The following is a 20,104-nucleotide window of genomic DNA, read 5'->3' as shown; positions in this document are numbered from 1 at the left end:
CTTTCAGCTGCTGCTAAACTTCGGTTACTAGATTGTGCTAAGTAAATCGCTAATCTTTTCAGCAGGATCTTGCATCGCTGCTGAGGCCTTGCTCATTTAGCAAGCCATGACAGCTGTTGAATTGAAGGGAACTGCGGCAGCAGCTCCAACCTTCTTGGAGGGCAGTGGAGAGCATCTGAGCTTCAGAACAAAAGAACCTCTGAGCAATGGAGGTCTTCCGGTTTTACAGACCTGGAATGGGGGAGGGGTTTTCACATGAAGGTATGAAAACCTAGAGGCTGCTGGGAGTTTGAGTTTTAAGTTCAGCTGCCATTTTGAAGAGTCAGTTTAAAGTCCATAAATGAACACATTCCAATATTGGAGATGCAGTGAATCCCAACAGTTGTTTTCTGATCAAGGTGGCCTCATTCTAACTTTTTGGAGACAAACAGTGTATTGAAACAGATTACACTGAAATGTCTGTGGACATTATGTGAACTTTAGTGTTACTCATTTTCAATCCCTTTATCTGCAAAATTAAAGCAAAACAAAGGTTGAAAGTCTGCAGATAAATGAGAAGTTAATAGGAATCATTGTTTCATGTCAAACATAGTGAGATACGATTAGCTGAACCACTGATGTGAAAAGCAGATCTTCAAAAAAAAAAGAAACCGTTTATTCCTCAAATGCATCAATTAAATAATGTTTCATATTTCCTATTCATTCCAAATAATATATTTCACAATGTTTACGTCATAACAGATTTTCCAATTGTGGAATATCGAAGACTCACTGTGAAGTTGTGGCCTCAGCTCTGAAGTCCAACCCCTCCCATCTGAGAGAGCTGGACCTCAGTCTCAACCAGCTGCAGGATGCTGGAGTGAAGCGGTTGTGTGATGGTCTGCAGAGTCCAAACTGCAGACTTGAGTCTCTGAGGTCAGTTCACTGACTCTCTGTTACTATTGTAAATCTTGTATGTTTATTTGTTGATTCAACCTCATTTATGTTCATACATAACTTGTAGCTGTACATTTCATTTTATTCATATTTTTGCTCACCCACATTTAGTCTACAGTCCTACAATAGCCTTCTACTTTTTAAAAAACATGTAGAACATGTCCTGTTAGTTGTTAAAATAAATTGTTTATGATTTTTAGTAAATGGTTACAACTGTATCCAGAATAACCTCTTAACTAATGTTTGTTTTAAAATGACAAAGTTTACTGGCTGAAGTAGAAATGTTTCTTTAGTTTCAATTGGTTACAAAGGTCAGGACACATTATTTTTTACGCATTTAAAACTTGAACACATCAAATTGGATTTTTAATTAATTTAATCTCCATATCTTTTTTCTTTATTCAGATTGAGGAGCTGCAGTTTGTCAGAGATCAGCTGTGCTTCTCTGGCCTCAGCTCTGAAGTCCAACCCCTCCCATCTGAGAGAGCTGGACCTGAGTCTCAACAAGCTGCAGGATTCGGGAGTGAAGCTGCTCTCTGATTTTCTGCAGAGTCCAAACTGCAGACTGGAGACTCTGAGGTTTTCTTCTCTTCTGAGATAAATTTTCTTTGTTATGTTTTTTAGATGCATGTTCAGAAAAAAATCTAAATTAAAGTATGTAATGTAGCCTTCCGTTCTTTATCGTGTCAAGACTATCCAGGGCTTAAAGTACTCTGGCGTGGTGCTGGAATTTCAGCGATTTTATAAAAAAAAAAGTCCACATGTGATTTGTATTTGACGTGGTTTAACTAATCATCAACTTTCATCTTATCCACTTGCCTTTGTCCGTTGTTGTATTTCACCGGGAAACCAAAGTGTTCCCAAATGGGAGACCTTAACGATAGGGGAGGGTCTTCAAGCTCTTGCTTCTCATTTACATTGGCCATGACGTTAGCTGGCCAGAGGCTCAGCTGGGCTAAGCGTGCTCTGTGTGTGGTGCACTCACAGTGCGAGGCGGAGGCTACACAAACTCCCGGTCTGCCACTTAATATGTCAGTATGAGAGCTCGGATTTGAAATATGTTCAGCACGCAAAACAAGCCCACTGTTGAAGATTGCATTCGGTACACATCTGCACCGTGCCGCAACTCCTGTCCCTTCAGGGGCCTAGAGGCCTGCCTGCCTTTCTATATGCCTGCTGGATTTTATCCACAACCTAATGAGATAGAAGAGAGCAACCCATCTGGGTACTCTGCCCAAAAGTTGTGGCCCCGCCCCTTTCTGGGTGAAAACATTCCCTCTAATATGAATGGCGGTAAATAGGAATCCTGGGGTCTTTGATGATTAAATAACTTAAAATAAGAATACCGTACAGTTTTAATGCTATTAAGTGCCCAAATCCAAGAGCCAGTCAGGCAAACTTTTCTGATCAACGATCGGCGTTGCAACATTAAAATAATCAAGGTTATAAGGGGACATTTAGTGTCCTTTCATGTCTGCCTTCATCATAAATGATGAATGTCCCCATCTTGTGAGTGGAGGTGTCATAAACTAGCATCACATACTAGAGCCCTACCGATATTGGATTTTTGAGGCCGATGCCGATTCCGATATTAGTGAGTAAAAAAATTCCGATATCGATATATCGGCCGATATATTCACATATGCTCAGAATGTATCTTAAATTAAAATATAAAAATTCCAAGTCGGAAAAGTTATTGTCACATTTGCATGAAATACAAAATTCAAATAAAATAGTGTTTCTGTAGCAACTTAAATAGCACAACAATAAAATAGAAGTGAGTATAACACAAAAACACAAAAAAAAAATGATTTTCTTGTTTTTCCCACCTTCACACAGTGCTGCTGAAGATAAGTCACTAAACACAGACCAACTCATTTGACATACAGATACTGTTAATAATAGTAATAAAAGGTTTAATGAGCAGGATTTTCCATATTAAATATTCCCTATTAATCAACATCATAATCATGGAGAAGTGTGAGATGGTGTTTGTATCTGCAGAGGATCTGCCCTTCGTCTGTGTTTCTATTCTTATTATTCTGCTCTGTTTGGGGCATTTTGGACTATCTATGGACTGTCTATCGCAGGTCGGGACTCAATCAAAACGTAGCATCATGGTGACATGGCTGTCTCTCTGCTCTGCTCTCTGTCTGTCTGTAACACCGTAACATCGTAACTTTAACATCTTTATGAGACGTGAAAGGAACTTCACAAAACGTCTTCATTTGCTGTTCTATGAATGAGAACAGTCTGTGAGTGTGTCTCACTACTGTAAGGAGCTGCAGGTTGACGGAGGGCGGAGTAGACAGACGCACACACCTGGCAGCAGCGCGATGATGGCTTATTAAAACAAACCCTGTATCTTCCTGTGGGGTTGTATGGAGGTGTAGACATGTAAGCTTGTTGTTTAGAGCGTAACCGCTGTGAAACTAGCAGACAATAAAGCTTAAAGCCCCTGTACCTTCGTAACTATCGAACTCCCAAATGTTTCGTTCTTTTTCGGTAATACTTTGGCCAAATTTGACGCTCAAGAGCGTCTGTATCATTTTGTCCTCGTTAATGGGTTCACTTTACATCTCTATAGGTGCATGCAAGGACAGGTTGCACCTGGGATGCTATAAGCAGTGTAAAATGTGTTATTTTCACTTGCTAATGTCTAAGAAATAATCAAAAAAGATGGCGGAAATAATCACGTTTGTCTAACAAAAGAACAACACTAAGCACTGCCCCTGCGGTCTTCTTTGTGCACAGAGCCTAGTCTCTTCATCCCCCAGCATCAATTTCAGAATTTGTATTTGGATAAATAAAATAAGAAATGAAAGCGAAAATAATCCCGTTTTTGTTGGACTATAAAGTTGTGTAATAAGTAAAGTTCATTGTCCCTCGTGGGCGCTCTCTCTCTTTCGCTCTCTCTCTCACACACGCTCATTCTCTCAGTCTCTCTGTCTTTCTCTATCTCTGTGGAGGATCAGATGCAATAAGCAATATCCAAACCAATGACAATAATTACTTTGAGATTGTTTGCTATGCTTATTTACCATGTATAGCTTTTACTAAATAAATAGGCTGCTTACCGCTGTTTTAAGTCTCAGTGAGAACCATGTCAGCATACCTGCACTGTGCACGCTGTGTGCACTGTTGGCACGGTGCCATCTCGCACCCTCCCGTTACCTGTTCTCTTCAAAAGAGAAAAGGGATCTGTGCGTCTTGGTGTTTGTTCAGTCGGCTCAATTCGGGACCTTTTGCGGTGAGGAGCTCGAGGTGTCCCAGCAGGCGCACTGGGTCACACTCAGGCTGAGGTTCTAGCTCCAGTTCTGGCTCAGAATCAGACTCATCATGTCACTTTGTCCGAAGTGTCGACTTGCCATTTTCTCACAGAATAATCTCCATGTCACCTGAGTTGATTCTATAAAGCAATTTTAGCCTTTCCTAAATAAAAGGACTGCCTACAATTATTTACTTCTATTGTGCTAAATCCACGCGAGTAATTGTAAGTGCTTGTGTGCATAATTAGTTTCGATGTCCGAGTCGTTGTCTCGGTGTGCTTATCAGGCCATTATGCAAGCATCTATTCAACTCCCGCGGATGAAAGTATCAACACTCAACAACGTCACTCGGCGGCTATAGGGGGTCATTGAGGGTGAAAAACAACAACAAAAGGCATCTATCTATTTTTCTAAATGTAATTACATCATTGTGACAATGCAGGCATGTGCAGGATTCTTATTTAGGAAAAGTCAGCACAGAAACGTATCACACAATGACAGAACAATTCAAATCTTTCTACCACTGCGCCATATGACGTCGCTGGCGGTTCCAGTGTTAAGGCCCTGACAGGGCACAACTGTGACTGCCCGCTCAACCCTGCTTCACCCTCCTGAGAAGGGTGGAAAGGGTGCAGCTCACTAGACTGGCTGGCGTGGGACTCGGACCAGACCTTGTGGTGGAATGCAGGGTTCGTGCGCAGTACCACCCCAGCATCCACTGACAAGAGGCATCAGCTTTCCTCATGCAGGGAAAGGGCATGGAGCTCTCCAACTCTTTTAGCCAACACCATTGCTAACAGGAACGCCATCTTGAGAGCAAACCATTTTAGCTTGGCTGTTTCCAGGGGCTCGAATGGCTCATGATGCAAGGCTGACAGCACCTCCACCACCTCCAAATCCCATGGAGGGGAACAGCTGGCTCCTGTGGTAGGAAACAACCCTACAAGCACCTTTTAAGGTACTGAGCGACAAGGTCGCAACAACCCTCTGCCAGTTTCTGAGGCCCCACATGGACTGCCTTTATGGCTGCCACCATGCCCCCCAAAGTTGAAGGAGACTTACCCACCTCCAATATTTCCTGAAAGAACTGGAGAAAGTGTCGTGGGCCATGCAGGAGAGGGGATCCACCAGTCTCGAGTTGCACCGTGTTTGAAACTCCCCAAATATAGGAATATAGTGCTTGTGTTGATGGAGCCCAGTCACCTTGTAGAGTGCTCATCACAAACTGGGGCAACCTCATGGCTAGAAATTCAGCCCTCTCAGGGGCCAGGCTCTCGAAGGAGGGGTTCAATTGCCATACCAGATCCTCTGGGGCCAATTGGGGGCCATCAGGATGAGGCTCACCTCTTCCACCTTGGCTCTTTGTAGGAGTGGGTGCATGAGGATTAATGATGGGAGGCATTCAGGAGGCCCTGTGGCCACTGATGTGCCATGCATCTGTGCAATCCAAGGGAGGATTGTCTCTCCCTATGGAGAAGAGGAGGGTTAGTGAGCTGTCTCTCTGAGATTGGCAACGGCTGTGCCAAAGCGGACCCGTGGAGGTGTCCCCCCATGGAGAGCTAATCCGCTGCTAGGTTCACCTGACCCTGCACGTGCACTGGGGCCGGCAGGCTGCTCCCACAACATAGAGCTATTTGTCACCAACACCTTGGCTTGCAGATTTCTCTGTAGGCAAAGTCCAGGGCTCAGGAGGCAGTGCTTCACTGGGCACATGTTCAGGAGAGCCAGGGGCACTGTGGCTGCCATCAACCCCAAGAGGCAGAGGCCCAGTCTCCAGGTTACCCTGGCCCCCAAACAGAACTTGGACAAGCAAGCCCTGATGGCGGCATGTCTTCCCAGAGTTAAGGAAAGACCCCCTGCTCTGGCATCCAAAACCATGCCCAGGAACTCCATGGACTGTGAGGGCTGGAGCCTGCTCTTCCTTGTGTTAAGGCACAGGTCTAGGTCACGGGTCACATTGCTGCGACACAGGTAGTTGAGGAACGGAAGACCTTCCTGATTCAAAGGCCCCAGGACTGCGTCCATGCACCTTATGAATGTCCATGCACCTTGTGGGGACATAGAACTCGAAGGTTCTGCCGTCGAACGCGAACCAGAGGTAGCATCTGTGTCCTTCCCATATTGGGATCTGAAAATATGCATCCTGTAGGTCGATCGTGGCAAACCAGTTGCCTTGAAGAATGGCCTGTGGAATCCTGGGCGAAGTCAACATCCTGCATCGTAGGGGTCTCAAATACTTGTTGAGCCCTCTCACAACCAAAATTGGCCTGTGTTTCTGATCTTTTTTGGGAATGAGGCGGTAGCATGAATAAAACATAGCCTGCTGATCTTTCTGCTTGAGCTCCCCTATGGCCTTCTTTGCCTGGAGAGTGAGGATCTTTGCAGCCTGCAACCCCCTGTGCTGAGAGTCTGCCAACACTGAAAAGGTGGCTGACCTTGTCAGCGGGGCAGGCGCAGAAACTGCAAACCATAACCCTGAGTCATGGTGGAAACCATCCAGGGGTCCTCCCCAAGGATTCCCTGAACTGTCAGGACTGAGGGGCGGGCTTGGAGGGGCCCTGGCCCCGCCCACTCGGCTGACCCTGATTAGCTCTACCACGCCTGTTGGCCTCTAAACAGACCCTTAGGACCAGAAACCAGCTGGGGTGGCATTCCGATCTCCAATGTCTGAGCAGCCTGAGTAATGAGCTGGTGATAGAGGGGAGGTCGCTGCTCCTGCTCCTCTTCTCCCAGCTTTTCTTCCCCATACATCTGACCGAGGGGGAGGTCTGAGCCCTCTGAGACAACCCCCATGATATCAGTTCCCCTTCATCCGATTCATCCGACAGGGGGCAATGTCTAACACACACGCTACTACCAGCAAACTCAGTTGTCAAGAACTGCTTGACTGTGGAAATCAAGGAATCGGAGAAGACACACACGTGGTGCTTATATAACCACGGTTGCCAATCAGTGCGTGGCCACCACAGGTGAAAAGTATCTATGTCAACTGCCCCCTGAGTGGTCAGTCTCCATACAAATGGGATATGTAGGGTGGGGAGATAGTCTTGACTCCGTAGAGAACAATATATTCAGTGTATGTTTTTTCAACATTTTGATGAAGCTGTAAGTCATGATGCTGATACTGACTGATTAGTTCTAATTGTAGATGCTTTGATTTCAGGACTTCTCTATTAGTAACAGAATTAATTCAGATTTATTTTGTTCATATTTATCCACAATTTATCCTGATATATTTGGCATCTTTGGATGCTTCTGGATCATGAAGTGAATCTTAAATCAGTTTCTAATATTTTTTTATTGTGTTTGGCTGCTCACCATGAGTTTGTAATTAATTAAATATAAATAAGAGCTATTTTTCTTTCTGTATTATAACCTTTGTATTTTGAACCTGCATCCTGTTGGGTTCAGGTGTTTGGAGGATACACTTAAACTTCTTAATTCTAAAACCTCTTCAGCTCTCAGATTCAGAACAAATTATTAGAAATGTACTGAAGTAATAATGTTGCATAATTATTCTTCTTTCAGATTGTGGGACTGCAGTTTGTCAGATATCAGCTGTGCTTCTCTGGCCTCAGCTCTGAAGTCTAACCTCTCCCATCTAAGAGAGCTGGACCTGAGTGACAACAAGCTGCAGGATTCAGGAGTGAAGCTGCTCTCTGATTTTCTGCAGAGTCCAAACTGCAGACTGGAGACTCTGAGGTCAGATTACTGACTCTCCGTTACTTTTGTTTACCTCATGTGTTTAATTTAAAACGGAACCTAACTCATGTTCATAAATAACTTGCATCCATGACCGTATAGATTCTGTGTTGTTCATATTTTCATGGTTCTTATACTAAATTTATTCTGCAGTCACTAAAGACTTCTGTTTGTTAAAGAAACCAGAGAAAACGTCCTCTGTCAGTTTTAAGAGTAAATGAATGTTTATGATTTTCAGTAAATGGTCACAACTGTATCCAGAATAACCTCTTAACTAATGTTTGTTTTAAATGATAAAGTTTACTGGCTGAAGTAGAACTTTTTCTATAGTGTCAATTGGTTACAAAAATCAGGACACACTGATGTTTATTTATACATTCAAAACCTGAAAACATAAAATTGTATTTTTAATGAGTTTTATCTCCATTATTTTGCTCTTTCAGATTGTGGAGCTGCAGTTTGTCAGCGATAGGCTGTGCTTCTCTGGCCTCAGCTCTGAAGTCCAACCCCTCCCATCTGAGAGAGCTGGAGCTGAGTCTCAACAAGCTGCAGGATTCAGGAGTGAAGCTGCTCGCTGATTTTCTGCAGAGTCCAAACTGCAGACTGGAGACTCTGAAGTCGGTTAACTTTTTTTCCCTTCTATTCTGAGACAAATAAGATGATATGGTGACACAAAATTTTAGGCATTAGGCTGATATTATCCTGATCCACACCTGATTTCATTAGTTTTTAGATGGATGTTAAGAAAAAAAAAATCTAAATGAAAATGACTAAATAAATGTTATCAATGTCAGCCATCAGATAATGATAGATATATTCAGTATGTTTATCAACATTTTGATGAAGCTGTAAGTCATGATGCTGATACTGACTGAATAGTTCTAATTGTAGATGCTTTGATTTCAGGGCTTCTCTTTTAGTAAAAGAGGGGAACTTTAGTGAAGTAGCAGCAGATTGTAGTTAAAGGTGCTATATGTAACTTTCAGAAAATCCTCATTCCTACCAACACTGTCGGCTGTTGAGGGAACTGCAGTCAACCTTCTTGTACGCGCTCGCGCGGACACTCGCATGCATGAACGAGCATCCAGGGTTTTTGCCGAAGACACACGAAACTGAGCATGCTCAGTCTCGGAACTCATCAGCTCTGTTTACTTTTGTCCACAATCAACACTGTCGTAATACCTAAGTTAATATCATGTTAAGTGGCGAAGTTATTTGTCAAGCTAGACTGACAACACTGACATACACACTTGGATAGTATTTTGGTTGTCATAACGTTAGCAAGCATGCTAAGGTTAGCTAACTAACTCTAACATAACTACACTGCATGGATCAGATCTGGCGTTGTGTTTCATAACCAAACAGCAAATTACTCAATTACCAGCCTGAGCAGCTCCCAGGAGTCTGCGTGAGTTAGCTGATGTTATCTACTCAACGGTGTTGCCTAACTGGCAAATCGTCTGTGATAGCAGACAAGCTAACTGTAGCTTGTTGCCAGCAGCTTACAGCTGGCTGGCTAACCTTAGCAGAGGCAGATAATGCAAGGATACTGGCTAATAGAAAACAATCGGTAGTTGTACAGATTTGCTTTGTTCTGCTACATAATTTACAAAATTAACACAGTTTGTTATGTTAGCTGGCGAAGTTACGTGTCAAGCTAGATAACTGACATACACACTCAGATAGTATTTTGGTAGTCATAACATTAGTGAGCATGCTAAGGTTAGCCAACTAGCTCTAACATAAATACACTGGATGACTCCGGCATTGTGCTTCATAACCAAACGGCAAATTACGCTGGTGAACCAGCAAATCATCACAAGCATTAGCGAACATTAGCCAGGCAGGGCAGAGTGGCTGGAGAGAGCTGGGATGAAGAAAAAAACGGTGCACCCGGTGAGAGAACAACGTGTGGGTCTGTTTTGATCCCCAAAAGCAATCGAAGGTCTCCATGATTCGCATGCCCTGCCGATGTTGACTCTATTTTCCCCCCGCGAAGAATGAAACTCTCGGCAGAGGTACTCACAAACGAGCGGATACGTCACATCCTCTTGTTTCGCGGAAAAACCGACCCGAGTGCTTGACATAAGAGAGGCAATGGAGGAAGTTGGGGAAGGTCTCAATTTATCAGTTCCTCTCACTATCCCTTTACACATTGGCAATAAAAAATGATATTTGATTGATGAATACATGTAAAATCTTACATATAGCCCCTTTAATGTAAATAAGAGCTATTTTTATTTTAGTATTTTACAGTATTTAACCTGCATCCTGTTTGGTTCAGGTGGGTTAACTTATTTATTCTAAACCCTCTTCATCTCTCAGATTCAGAACAGATTATAAGACATTCATTGATGTTATGATATGATGTAATACATTTTTCTAAGCCTAATCCAAAGGCAACTGGACTGGGTTGAAGTTCTTGAAGACGTTTCACCTCTCATCGGAAAAGGCTTCTTCAGTTCTTAACTGAATGGTGGATGGAGCTAGAAATACTAGCCTCTGTAGGTCATTAGTATGCTAACTAGGGATGTAACGATACAATCATCTCACAATTCAATACAAATGCAGATTCTGGGTTCAAGATACGTTTTACTCAAGATAAAATTTTCTCATATTTATAAAGAAATATACATTTAAATAATAATTTTAATTTTGAGTTTGTGTAGTGTATTTATTGTAATGTAAAATAACAGGAAATTATAGCCTATATGATAAATGCAATGTGCCATAATGCTTATATATACAATTAACAAGAAAAGATATGTTCTGTTAGGCTATTTGGGACTTTTATGTCTGTTATCTTCAAACAAAATAAAACCCCCTTTCCTACTTTTACCACTCTTGGGCCACCAACTCAGACACCTGCATAAAAGTAGAGAGAGTTCAGGTGGAGTGACATGTTTCTTTATAAATACAAACAGACCTGTGGGCTGCAGTCGTGTTATTTATACGGCATTTCATCTACTGTTTCTAACGGCATTTAAATGTATGTTTAATCAGTGTGAGGAGCCTGGTGACGGTAACTTTTGGAAAAGAGGGCTCAAGTCTCCAACTTCCGTCAACACACACAGCCTCACGTTGTGTCTTTCTTTAAAATAAGTACCACCCTCTTTACTTTGTATTGTTAGGTTGCTTAGGTGATCAAAGAAATGTGCGTCACTCAAGGAAATTTACTTCGCTAAGCTCAATACGAGAAATGAAAATTTAATTACAACAAAAATAACTCTCTAAATCAGTCCCATATGTATTCAAAACCAACTAAAAGTCCAAATCTCAATTTATCATCTACGTCTGTCTGTCTGTCTGTCTGTCTGTCTGTCTGTCTGACTCACATAAAAGCATGAACGTGCACAATCTTATTGTCGACATTTTTGGAGAAGCTACTTCAGGGTCTTTTTACTCTTACTACTGTATGGAACAATCAGGAGAGACTGTTTATTTCGGCAATGACATGATCGCTGCGGCATCTCTCCTGTCCTCCTGCTGTAACTTGTGTCAGTGTTTAACCTCTCATTTTCTGTTCATTTAAAACCGTATGTTCAGTTAAAAATACACACTCATTAGACCAACAAATGTCTCCCAATTGACGAAGTAACGAGTGACGAAGATGTGTACTTTTACTCCGATAGATTTCCCCGAACAAAGTACACATTTTACTCAGGAAATGTAGTGGAGTAAAATTAGAAGTTGTCAGAAATGTAAAAACTCAAGTAAAGTACAGATACTCGTTACAGTACACCACTGCAAATGACTCAGCAGTAGACCCGGGTAATTATCGCCTGGGCTCCGATCAGCATTGATAGGAACACAAAACTTCTGCGACTCCAAGCAGCGCTTGAACATCATTCCAAATTTGTCAGTGCTGAGTTTGATAAATAGACTGAATGAGTAATTGACACAATAAAGTCCTAACCACGTAACATCTTCACGGTTTACTAACCCTGTCTATTTACTAACCCGTTTGTGAAGTCAGACAGTGACGCAGCCGAAAAGAGGGCTAAAGGAGTATACTTCACTGGCAATGGGAAAACAGACAATTGGCATCTATAAGCGGGTCTTCCCGGGTCTGAATAACCCACGTCAACGTGCTAATTTTGTTGGGAAAGGCGTATCAGTGATACTAGGTCAACAGCTCAGGTTAACGACTCACCTTTGATTACACATTAGCATACAAATGACCTACAGAGGCTTATATTTCTAGCTCCGTTCACCCGTCAGTTTAGAACTGAAGAAGCCGTTCGGATGAGTGGTGAAACATCTTCAAGAACTTCAACCAAGTCCAGTTGGCTTTTGGATTATGCTTAGAATTACCATGACCTGGAAGACTGAGAACCTTCACAGAGATGTTACATTATGATTCTTTTTTCTTTATTCAGATTGAATGGCTGCAGTTTGTCAGAGATCAGCTGTGCTTCTCTGGCCTCAGCTCTGAAGTCCAACCCCTCCCATCTGAGAGAGCTGGACCTGAGTCTCAACAACCTGCAGGATCCAGGAGTGAAGCTGCTCTCTGATTTTATGCAGAGTTCAAACTGCAGACTAAAGACTCTGAGGTCAGTTCACTGACTCTCCATTATTTTTGTTTACCTCATGTGTTAAATTAAAAACTGAACTTAACTCATGTTTAACAAGACTAGGTCAAAACCTAGTATGTGGCTGACGGCTTCAGGTCATTGTGCGCTTTTGTGGGCAACACTGGAAGCGTGGCGCGTGTGTGACGGCTGGGGGACGTGTTCATTTTCATTTTAAATGCATGAAAACAGATGAGTCTTTACAATGCTGGCATTGCATGCGTGCTGAAAATGTAGAGAATATGTAGAATATATATGTAGAATAATAATAATGTAATGTAATATGTAGAATAGGAGGCTCGCCTATTTTTACTGTGAGCCGTGCGTGGTTCTTGGTCAAAATACACGGTCAAAATAAATTTTGATGAGTCTAACATCTCTTCCTGTAGTAAAAGTCACAGGCATGGAGAGTGAAGTAGATCAACCCTTCCGATAAGCTTTTTCATAGTAAAAGCCCGATCTGGACTCCTCTCGTTTGGACACAATGATAAACGCAAATAACTTGCATCCATGACCGTATAGATTCTGTGTTGTTCATATTTTCATGGTTCTTATACTAAATTTACTCTGCAGTCACTAAAGACTTCTGTTTGTTAAAGAAACCATAGAAAACGTCCTCTGTCAGTTTTTAGAGTAAATTCATGTTTATGTTTATTGTGTTTATTGTGTTTATTTTTAGTAAATGGTCACAAGTGTATCAAGAATGACCTCTCAACTAATGTTTGTTTTAAATGATAAAGTTTACTGGCTGAAGTAGAATTTTTTCTTTAGTGTCAATTGGTTACTAAAACATTCATCTTTATTTACACGTTTAAAACTTGAACACATCAAATTGGATTGTTAATTAATTTTATCTCCATATCTTTTTTCCTTATTCAGATTGAGTAACTGCAGTTTGTCAGAGATCAGCTGTGCTTCTCTGGCCTCAGCTTTGAAGTCCAACCCCTCCCATCTAAGAGATCTGGACCTGGGAAGAAACAAGCTGCAGGATCCAGGAGTGAAGCTGCTCTCTGATTTTCTGCAGAGTCCAAACTGCAGACTGGAGACTCTGAGGTCAGATTACTGACTCTCCGTTACTACTTTTTTTCCCCAATTCTGAGTTTAATATGAAAATTATGGTGACACTAAACTTAAGACATTAGGCTGATATTATGTGTTTAGTGTTTTTTAGATGGATGTTAAAAAAAAAAATCTAGTCAAGTAAAATGACTAAATTAATGTTGTATTTCATCCGTCCTGGCCACCAGAGGCGGTGCTTTAAGCCCTGAATGACACCATATTGCGCATGCACAGGTCGAGTAGCTATACCAACAAAGTCACTTCAATCAGGAGAGACTTCATTAAGAATGAACAATTATTTATTTACAAGTTTGGACAGAGTGAAATGTGCAAACTTTGGCGATTAGACTCCATCATGATGTCTTCATGTACTTGAAGATGTCGAGAGACCGAGAGCAGGATAGGATAGCCCCCGATGGAGTCTAGACACTGGTGGTGATGATGGTGGAGACAGGATGAGCTGAGGAGCTGGACTTGGACACTGATGAGATGGACTGGAGGTGAACGGGGTGGAGGAGGGTCGCAATGATCAAGCCGAAACGACAAACTGTCTGCGGAAGAGAGAACAGCTTTAAAATTTGACAGCAGCGAGATGATTGGTCGACAGACGTCGAAGCTGAATCTGGTTGATTTAGTACTTAAATAGTATACGCCCATAATCAGCTGATCACCAGACAGACAATGATGCTCATGAATGAATGAGTATGAACAGTCTTCCTGGTTGAACTTACGCTCAGCTACATGCTTGACCCCTGATGACCCGGAGTAGTCTATATCTTCTGGTGTCATAGGAGGAGGATCTGTTCCTTTTCATCTTCTCGCTTCGCAGGTGTTGGACTTTCATAGTAGCATCTACTTGTAAGCTTGTTGCTGGTAGCCTTGTGACCATTTCGGTCGGACCTGCGTTTGTATAATCGCCCTCCAAGGGCTGTGACGAGCATCACTATCCTTATGGTTGGTTAGTGCCGAACTGTGAGTATTCAGTTTGGGTTTATTTTTGAAAGCTAAGGCAGCATGTTCATCTACCCCTGCATAGCTATCTTTGTTTATCTCGCATTGCAGTTAGCGAAAGTATGTCCGCTTGAGCTAACTTGGTAACACAAGTGTTTTGCTTCAGCTATATATTCATATTGACGAACCTTTGTCGGTGAAGGCAGCGTGTCCGCCCCCACTCCCGACACAGGTGTATCCTGTACTACATTCGCTGTCTGGCAAGACGTTTTTCGCTTAGCCATCTTTATTTTTGCTGTGATAGGGACGTCCTCATTTCCCATCATGCCTGCCGCAAACTGCTGACTGAGTAGTTTAAGTTGTTACGTTTGCTAATTTATGTTCCAAAATGCAAATAAAAATTGTTGTTAGTGTTTGTAATGTGTCTGTTCAGAACATATGTTCTGCATATGTTGTTAATTGTCATCTTTGTGCAGGTTTATAGTTGTAACCACGAGTGAGGAGGCTATTACATTTCTTGACTTCAGCTGTATTTTAGTGGTAAGACAGAGCCTGGCTGTCATCTTGTTAAAGTTGAGTTGAAACGGCATTTCGAGAGTATCTAGCTTCAGTATCATGACGTATTTCCGAGTGAAACAGGACGTGCAGGTGGGACATATCATTAGAGGGATTTAATTTGATCGTTGAGAAGCAGGCGTAGACAGACATTCTCCACAGCGCAGTAGCTAGCTCACTGAACGAGCGTTCTTGGTGCGCTGCGGCTAAATGTTGCAGATTGATTGGTTGAAATTAATTGGTGCTAACTTACGTAAGCATGTGTGAAATGTAGTTTTACCGGAAGAAAAAAATATCGGATTTTGATATAAGAATACGAAGAAATTGATTTTCTGTATTTTTTTGGCCTATATTGTCAAATAGATGCACAATATTATCGAGGATGTGATCTAAAAGGATTAAAATGACATTTTACATTTCACCTCGACTTTAAAATGATCACTGTGCCCTCTGTGGATCACTTGATTTTTGAACTGTGATAAACTGCTCCTGGATCACATCTCTGATCTGTGCTGCCCCCCCCCCCCCCTTACTCTATATGGTATACAGTATTTAACCTGCATCCTGTTGGGTTCAGGTGTTTGGAGGATCCATTTTGACTTCTTCATTCTAAACCCTCTTCAGCTCTCAACAGATTATTAGACATTAACTGATGTAATGATGTTACATTATTATTCTTTATTCAGATTGAGGAGCTGCAGTTTGTCAGAGATCAGCTGTGCTTCTCTGGCCTCAGCTCTGAAGTCCAACCCCTCCCATCTGAGAGAGCTGAACCTGAGTCTCAATAACCTGCAGGATTCAGGAGTAAAGCTGCTCTCTGATCTTGTGAAGAGTCCACACTGCAGACTGGAGACTCTAAGGTCAGTAGACCTGTAAGTGTTTTTGTGATCATGTGTTTGAATGAATGTTGGAGTGACAGTATTAAAGCTGAGTCAGAATCTGAAGCAAGAAGTAAGTTGTACCACTTCTGTCTTCATACTGGATGCTGTTCATTAGCATGCTGTTCATTAGCAGTCTTGTAGTCATGTATGATTTTATGCTTCCTGTTTTACATTAAGTTTTATTGGAGGAGTGTATTTTGTATCCTGTATTGTTTTCTCTGTCTTATTGCTGTTGAGTCTGTTTTGTATTGTCTCTTGTGTATTTGTTGTTGATTTAATGTATTTTAAAGGCCCATCTAGGGACGGGCATTTCAAATTAGCCAAGGCTATAAATGCTGTAGTGTGTGGCATCGGTTTACTTACTTCATACTTGTCCCTATACAAATAAACATTAAAATAAAAATAAATAACAGCTGATGAAGACAGTTTGAGTGTGAACTGAATTTCTGTCTTTTCTTCTCATCAGGTGGAATGAGTGATATCTGTCACTGGTTCTGTCGAGAGGATCAGCTGAGGATCCAGGGCGGTTTAAGCAGCAGCTTGTGTGTGGAGACTCTGACTGGGCCGGAGAAGAGAGCTTCATCCTTTTATTTTTATTGTTTTATTACCACTAATTTCTAAATAACAGTAGAAGTTGAAACATGTTGAACTATTACTCTCTGAAGTTCTGGTTATATTTCCAGTTATTTAGATATGTAGTCGACTCAAACTGAACAAAGTCTTGATTTAATCAAGGCTTTACTGAGTTTCTCGATTGACTACAAACAGATTATGAGGTCTGGATGTTGCTGGCAAGTCAGCAATTCAATATTTTGTATTTCATGATGTTTTATTACAAAAAAAAAAATTAATAAAGTTTTTAAATGTGTTAGTCATCATCAAAACAATCAAAAGTACACATAAGAAAATAATACTGTATTAATTTATGCTGAAAAACAAATTTTAAAAAAGTATTAGATTTTGTTTGATCCTGCTAGTTTTCACATTATTATACATATTGCTTTTTATATTTTTATTCTTATTGCCTATTTTCTTTATCTTATTCTATTTCCTTGTTTTAATTCTAGTTCTGTGTTAGTTGTTGATTGATTGATTGATTGATTCTGATTCTGATAGATGGTTCATAAGTCTCAAGCATATCCGAAATGTAATTGGCCGCTTATACCCAAGCAATAAGACTTTGAAATCAACTCAGAGTAACGGGTAGCCAGGGAAAGGATGTTAAAACTGGAGTCGTGTGCTCATATATCCAAGTGTTGATCGGGACTCTTGAAGCAGCATTTTGAATACGTTGAACAGCTTGTTTTGAAAGCCCTGTGAACAGACCGTCGCAGTAGTCTAATCTGCTGGAAATAAAGGCATGTTTAAGTCTCTCAAGGTCTTGTTTTGTCATTATTCCTCTGACTCTAGTAATGTTTTTTAAATGTTAAAAAGCAGAAGAAGTTATGGATTTAATGTGGCTGTGGAAATTTAAATCAGAGTCTGGGATAACACCCAGGTTTCTCGCTTGACTCTTGGATATAAGAGAGAGGGACTGAAGGTGAGAGCTGACGCAGTGTCTTTCTGTCAGTGGCCCGGACAGTTATGTCGGTCTTATCTCTGTTAAGTTGGAGAGAGTATTTCCACATTTACTCAACAACTTTGGTTACAGGTTACATTCAGATAAAAATCAACCCAGTGTGCTAACACAAGCTTGTTTTATATTATTGCACTTGGCGTATACCCACACAGAATAATAAACTGTATCTGTGATGTTGTAAATGTGTTTTATTATAACTGACCAAAACAATCAATCTATAATCTACATTTAAAGTGATTTACTTATATCAGGATATTTGTACAGGAGTCGATATTTCATTTCCACCTGCAAACATGCTGTAAGCTATAAACAGCAAATTTAATTTCACATGTTCTCGCTCCTAACATTAAAAAAGAAAAAACATTTCACAAAATGAAAAAACATTTCACTCGCTGCGAACATAGACAGTAGAAGTAATGGACGTAGCCGAAATATGGCTGCTGCCATGCTGGTTTACTTGAGCCTGAAGAGACCAAATTTGGATGAGAGGGTGGAGCTGCAGAAAAGCAAGTGGTTGAAAAATGCCATGTTAGCAGAGCTGTCTGTACCTGTGGCTGACCAATTGGCTTGTGAATGAGCTAGTTTAACTTAGTGTTTCCCACAGAGGATGTTTTATTAGTTGTGGTGACTGACTGTAGTTGTTTAGTTATCAGACTAAAGAAGGAGCGGACTCGCCGCTAGCTTGCCCGGTGGGACAGCGGGAGGTAAACGACACATAATGGGAAACTCTAAACAGGTCTTATCATCACTACTAACAAACCAGGTATGGCAAGCACAGTATACCTGCTACTTAGTGCTAAAAATATATCAATACAATATAGAATTTAAGTCACTGAAAAGCTGGAGCTCAGACTTCTTGCATGGCCAGAAAGTTCCATAAATCCCACAGAGAGAGACAGATTATTTGTCCAAACTTTGAATGAAAAAATCCCCAAAAGGCTCCAACAACACAAACAAGCTAAGCTAAGTTCAGTGACTGTGTGTCTGCGTTGATGTCTAGCAGCTCCCACCTGTCACTCAAGTGACTCAGTCCCTATGATTTAAGGCTTAATATAATTAAAACAGGTGTGTTACAAAATAAATTCACCCCCTTGTACAGTCTTGAACTGTAAAATTAGCTATTTATAACAAAACCGTTTTTTGGACCAGGCTGTAAACATGTAAACATTTTCCCATCTGCTGTAATGTTATCTCTTGGTTTCTGGAGCCAGCCTCAAGTGGCCACAAGAGAAACTGCAGTTTTTTTGCATTTCCACACTGACTTCATTTCTCAATCGGTGGTTGCCGCTTGGCTGCAAAAACGTTTCAGAATACGGAAAGGTTAGGACTATACTACGTGTTTGTGATTGGACGGAACTTGTGTCAAGGCAAACGACGCAAAAGTGACATACTGTTTCTGGGGTCCGTTTCACAAAGCAGGTTCAACAAACTCTGAGTCTAACCCTGAACTCTGAGTTGATCTACTCTGAGATAGGAAACTCTGAGTCTTCGGTTCCAGAACAGCTGATCAGAGTTAGTTCAATCAACTCTGAGTAGGTTCAGCCGGAGTTAAGTGCGTGCACGCTGACTATAAAAAGTCAGCATTAATGGAGCCCTGATACCACGATTCACCATGGCAACGGTACACAATAAGAGGTCCTCCTACTTCACACCAAAGGAGCTCGAAATACTCATGCGGACGTATGGCGAACACAAACGTGTATTTCGCAAGAGAAGTAACACGACTACAGCTGCAAGAGAGAGAGAAGCGGCGTGGGAAGAAATCGCTGCTCGAGTGAACGCGTAAGTTTGAATTGGTGTATTCATTAAATATTTAATCACGGAATAGAAGCTAAAATTTATATTCATTTAGGTGCAATCCAGCGGGACCAAAACCCACATGGAAGCAGCTAAAAATGAAGTATAAGAACATCATTCAATCAGGTAAGCCTAAGGAAAAATGGGCTCATGTCTGAACCTCACTTCAATCATATTTAAAATATTAAAGTAAATATCATTCAGTGGCAGTTTTTGTGCCGCTTTATCCCTAACATGATGCTGATTTCACATACATTTCATTGATTAGGCCTCAATACATTTAAATTCTGCTCAGCCAACAGAAAGAAGGCAGAGGCCCGCAAAACGGGTGGAGGACCAGCACCACCACCTCTGACTGAGGCAGAGGAGCTGGCCCTGAGCCAGAACACGGGGAGGCCAGTGGCAGAGGGAATCCCTGGGGGGAGCTCATCTGAGCCTCTCACCCCCCAGGACACAAGTGCCTTCATAAGATGTAAGAAATAAAGAGTACGGTCTAAACCTGCAGTGTATGTAAAGTGTTATGACATTATTTTTGTTGTGATTTGTCACTATAGGAATAAAAATTAATTGATTGATGTAATAGCCATGGCCATTTGTCCTAACAGATTCTGATGGGGTTCTCTGCCTTGTTGAGCCCCATCCAACGACAGAACACCTTGCAGCTGTAAGTAGGCTACTCAATACTCCAGAGATGATCAAATAGTGTAAAGTGTTCTAAAACCTAATGCTCATCTAAACAGGAAGAACCTCAGGAAGATGATGAACAGACCCTCTCTGCTGACACAGAGAGGCCTACAGAGGTAA

General features: G+C 41.5%; 1 pseudogene; it reads left to right on the top strand.

Annotated features, from left to right (window-relative positions):
• The first annotated feature begins 1,377 nt into the window (after positions 1-1,377).
• LOC138610028 (ribonuclease inhibitor-like) lies at positions 1,378-16,403 on the top strand (annotated as a pseudogene).
• Positions 16,404-20,104: the final 3,701 nt, after the last annotated feature.

Source organism: Semicossyphus pulcher, unplaced genomic scaffold (assembly GCF_022749685.1).
Source record: "Semicossyphus pulcher isolate SPU_LCO1_2020_fin unplaced genomic scaffold, fSemPul1.0.p SCAF_6, whole genome shotgun sequence".
Classification (NCBI taxonomy): domain Eukaryota; kingdom Metazoa; phylum Chordata; class Actinopteri; order Labriformes; family Labridae; genus Semicossyphus; species Semicossyphus pulcher.
This window is presented reverse-complemented; position numbering and strand designations above follow the sequence as displayed.